This window comes from Hyla sarda, chromosome 10, assembly GCF_029499605.1.
Source record: "Hyla sarda isolate aHylSar1 chromosome 10, aHylSar1.hap1, whole genome shotgun sequence".
Lineage (NCBI taxonomy): Eukaryota > Metazoa > Chordata > Amphibia > Anura > Hylidae > Hyla > Hyla sarda.
The window spans coordinates 109698646-109704197 of NC_079198.1; positions in this window are offsets into that span (position 1 = coordinate 109698646).

Consider the following 5552-nt stretch of genomic DNA (forward strand, 5'->3'; position numbering starts at 1 on the left):
TCTGTATTGTATATCACTTCAGACCTATGGCAGGGCCTATATATAATACACTGACTCGCCCTTTATTAAAGCGTGTAAGTAAAAGTATATAACAAAGAAAAACAGGCGTCCTGCACTCACCGTCCAAAAGCTGATGTTGGGTTCCCATCTCGGGCTGCTTAAACCGACAAGGTCGACAAGGGTAGCATGGGGCACTCAGAGGCGACTGCCGGTGGTTTCACGCATACAGGTGCGCTTCTTCCGGCCTCAGGCTGGAGGAAGCGCACCTGTATGCGTGAAACCGCCGACAGACGCCTCTGAGCGCCCCACGCTACCCTTTTTGGCAAAAGGACAATGCATCATCCACAAGGGTCGTATGGTCAGATACACCATGATCTGGATCATCAATATAACAAGATAGATACACCGGCACCGCCACTCAACAAACAATTCTGCCGTACTTGACTATTCAAAGTCCAGAGACACCTGTCTGCGCTGATGACCTCTTTTTCTGGGCAATACAACGTAGTGCTCACGTGCAAGAGAAATTCACAACGGGTACGATAACTATGCAAAGCAAAGGAAGGAAAAGGAGCACACACCCTGAGGGCCTGATGAAGCGCGATTCCGCGTGATACGGACCGTTGCCCGTGGTTCCCCCCAGCACCCGTCCACCCTCCTTACCCTTGTACCGCTCACCCCATCATGAAGATATAAAGAAATAAAGAACATGAAGGCATCTTAACCTGGTATGTGCTCCGTTTCCTTCCTTTGCATAATGATCTGGATCATCTTTATCCACTGAGATGCCACAGATCACTGCTCCTCCCTCCGCGCCCTTACAGATCACTGCTCCTCCACCAGGACCCTCTATATCAGTGCCCTTCTTTAGAACCCCCACAGATCATTGCTCCTCTCTCCCCATAGATCAGTATTCCTTCCCCAGCACCCCTAAAGATCACTTCTCCCCTACTAGGACCCCCCCCACAAATCAGTGCTTCTCCCCACGACCCCAACATATCATCGCGCCTCCCCTAGGGCCCCTAATATAAGTGTTCCTCCCTCAGAACCCCCACAGATCACTGCTCCTCTCCCAGGACCCCCCCCCCCCCGACCAAATTAGTGCTCCTTCCCCAGCACCTCAACAGATCACTTTTCCCTAACTAGTACCTCCACTAATGAGCGCTTATCCCCAATACCACAACATATCCCCTCATATCATTGCTCCTCCTCCAGGACCCCTCATATCATTGCTCCTCCTCCAGGACCCCTCACATCATTGCTCCTCCTCCAGGACCCCTCATATCATTGCTCCTCCTCCAGGACCCCTCATATCAGTGCTCCTCCTCCAGGACCCCTCATATCATTGCTCCTCCTCCAGGACCCCTCATATCATTGCTCCTCCTCCAGGACCCCTCACATCATTGCTGCTCCTCCAGGACCCCTCATATCATTGCTCCTCCTCCAGGACCCCTCATATCATTGCTCCTCCTCCAGGACCCCTCATATCAGTGCTCCTCCTATTAGTGGACACCCACAGATTACTGATTACACCACAGAACAACCCCCCCTCCCTAGATGCTCACTGCTCCTCTCAAGGGACTCTGACAGATCCCAGATTCAGCTTGGTTACTGGTGATAATTTCAGAATTGTTCTTTATCATGGCTTTATTATGTTTATAGTCCTTGTGTCTCCCACACCACAGCACTGTCCTACCTGGGAGGGAACTATAGCTGTGTCAATCCTGAGCTTGTAGGTTCATGAATAAAAACCCCAGGACTATAGTGAATACTGATACATAAGCAGAGCAGTAGGAGCACAAGGTTTGTAACATTACATGATTAACTGTGGAAAGTTAGGCAACAGCCTGTATGTGGAGTGTCATGGCGGCTATCACTGGTTATCATCCGGGGGCTTATCACCATCGGGAAGTCTGAGATTCTCTATTCAAATCTGATTTCACTTATTGCTGCATTTCTGAGCCCCGATGCAATCAGCTTCTCCACCTGTCATATGGTCGCCTGCACCATTGCACCGACACCACTGTTGGAGAAAAGTGTGGGGCACATAGGGCTGGGCGGTGTACCGGTTCATACCGAATAGCGAAATTTTTGGGCTGCACGTTATGAATTTTTCCCATACCGCAATACCGGTTGGGCCCCTCCCCCTTGGGAATGAATTATCAGCCCAGCGCTGCGCTGTCCCCACATCGGGGAACTAATCATATGTGACCCGCCAGCGCTGTTCTGCTCCCCCTCCCCCCACCAAATCATGTGACCCGCCAGCGCTGTTCTGCTCCCCCCCAATTAATGATCAGCCCAGCGGGGTACTACTCACATGTGTCACCCGCAAGCACTACCCTCCTCCACTTTGTTTGGGTGCCGCCGGCGCTGGAACTCTATGCTGTACGCCAGTGGTCTCCAACCTGCGGACCTCCAGCTGTTGCAAAACTACAACTCTCAGCATGCCCTGACAGCCAACGGCTGTCCGGGCATGCTGGGAGTTGTAGTTTTGCAACAGCTGGAGGTTCGCAGGTTTGAGACCACTGGCGTACCCCTATGCCCGGGCTGCAAAAGATAAAGAAAATAAACTTTAACTTACCTACGTCAGCCACACGCTGTTCCTTGGGACGGGAACGTCGGACAGCCGTCAGCCTATCACCGGCCGCAGTGATGTCCCGCCCCGGCCAGTGATAGGCTGAGCCCACTGTCATGTAAGAAGCCGGCCAGAGCTCATTACATGACAGTGCGGGATACAGCATACAGCAGTGGTCTCCAACCTGCGGACCTCCAGCTGTTGCAAAACTACAACTCCCAGCATGCTTGGACAGCTGTTGGCTGTCCGGGCATGCTGGGAGTTGTAGTTTTGCAACATCTGGAGGTCCGCAGGTTGGAGACCACTGGCGTACAGTATAGAGTTCCATCGCCGGCGGCCCCCAACAAAGAGGAGGAGGGCAGTGCTTGCGGGTGACACATGTGAGTAGCACCCTGCTGGGCTGGACTGTTGAGACCCAATTAGCTCCTAGCAGGCTATAACTACCCCTCCCCCTTACTACAATAAATAATTAAATAATAACTGACACAACAACAATTCAACTTTTTTATGGGTGGGGATCGGCCACAGCTTTATTTATAAAATTACTTATATAAATAACAATTTAACTGTAACAAAGACACCGATTGGCTTCTTGCCAACCCGAGAGGTGCTGCCACACCGTCCTGTGTGGAGGTCTACCCCGGGTTGACCCCGCTTTCACCGTCTTCTTACCGCCAAGCTGTGACTTACAATAAACAGAGATACAAAAAAGGGAGGGAGGGAGGGCAAAACTCCGGGTCCTGGGCAGATTGAGGGGGGAAGGGAGGCACCACAGCTATAAATACCCAGGGGAGGGCCCCTGAAAGCCCGGGAAACTATTACACCCCTGATTGGTGCACTCCTTCCCCCCCACCCATGGGACATACCACTATAGTTACCAACAAGTTTTTACAGGCGGGGGAGGGGGCTAAAAACCTTGCCTGTATATTTCTTAACCCCTTAACTGCTCACCAGTCAGGGGGCAAGCTAGTTATGCACAGCTTGCCCCTCCAATCATTAATTGGGGGGGAGCAGAACAGCGCTGGCGGGTCACATGATTTGGGGGGGGTGAAAGAAATACCGTTATACACCGTGGAACCGCCATAAGTTACAAAAATACTGTGATACACATATTTGATCATACCGCCCAGCTCTAGGGGCACATATGTCGGCCTCCGTCAGTCGCTGATCTGCATCTTCTCTGCTCATAAAATATTGAACGTTTCTAAGAATGAATATAAGACGCCGCGATTCTGCGCTCATCCTCCCTGCTGATAGTCTGAACCGCTGCTCTGAAATCCCCCAACGAGAGAGGCGGCGGCAGCGGCGGAGGACTCGGCGCTTTCATGTGCAATCTTCCGCTTATTTGTCAAAAATACAGAAGGATCAATTTTCCCATCACAGGCTCATTTACATGCGAGCGCCGACATCCAGCAGGTGCCGCACAGTTATCATATCACACGTTATTATTCCGCCAACTCATTTCAACTCCTTCCTAGAATTTGCCGCTGCGATCGTGCAGTCACAATGAATTACACTGACAGATACGGAATCACAAGAGTCTGAGATGGTTTATTTATTGATAATGTAAAGCAGCAGGATGGTGATCTGATGTCAGCGCAGGCGTCACAAGCAATGGAATAATCCGATATGCACAGCCAGCTCCATTAACCCCTTAATAACCAAGGACATATATTTACGTCCTTGGCCGGCTCCCGCAATATAATGCGAAATCACGCGGTGACCCCGTGTCATATCGGGTCGGTCCCGGCATGTATCTGAAGCCAGGACTAATAGTGTGCAGCAGCGATCGCGGTGCCGCGCACTATTAACCCTTTAGACGCGGCATTCAAAGTTGAACGCTGCATCTAAAATGAATGTAAAAGCTTCCCGGCTGCTCAGCGAGGCTGATCGGGACCACCGCAGTGAAGATGCGGTGTCCCGATCAGCTAGGACACGAGCGGAGGTCCTCTTACCTGCCTCCGGTGCGTCCCTTCGGCGATTGCTTGCTCCAAGCCTGAGATGCAGATAACACTTATCAATGCAAAGCTATGGCTTTGCAGTGAACAGTGTAAAAGATCAGTGTGTGCTGTGCAATATTCCCCTTTGGGAGCTATAACACTGCAAAAAAAAAAAGTGTAAAAAAAAAAGTTAATAAATGTCATTTAACCCTTTCCCTAATAAGTCCAAATCTAAAAGTCCAAATCACCCCCCCTTTTCCCATAAAAAAAAACCATGTAAATAAAAATAAATATAAACATATGTGGTATCGCCACGTGCGTAAATGTCCGAACTATAAAAATATATCATTAATTAAACCGCACCAGCAATGGCGTATGCGCGCAAAAATTCCAAAGTCCAAAATAACATATTTTTGGTCACTTTTTATATCATGAAAAAATGAATAAAACGCGATCAAAAAGTCCGATCAATACAAAAATGGTACCACTAAAAACTTCAGATCACGGCACAAAAGATGAGCTGTCATACCGCCCCATCCGTGGTAAAATAAAAAAGTTATAGGGGTCAGAAGATGACAATTTTAAACATATACATTTTCCTGCATGTAGTTTTGATTTTTTCCAGAAGTCCGACAAAATCAAACCTATATAAGTAGGGCATCATTTTAACCGTATGGACCTACCGAATAAAGATAAGGTGCACTTTTTACTGAAATATGCACTGCGTAGAAACGGAAGCCCCCAAAAGTTACAAAATTGTGTTTTTTCTTCAATTTCGTCGCACAATGATTTTTTTTTTCTTTCGCTGTAGATTTTTGGGTAAAATGACTAATGTCACTGCAAAGTAGAATTGGTGGCACAAAAAAATAAGCCATAATACGGAATTTTAGGTGCAAAATTGAAAGGGTTATGATTTTTAAAAGGTGAGGAGGAAAAAACGAAAGCACAAAAACTGAAAAACCCGTGGTCCTTAAGGTGTTAACAGACTCCAAACCTCAAAGAGACCTCAACCAGAATAGACAATTAGCATACTGTCA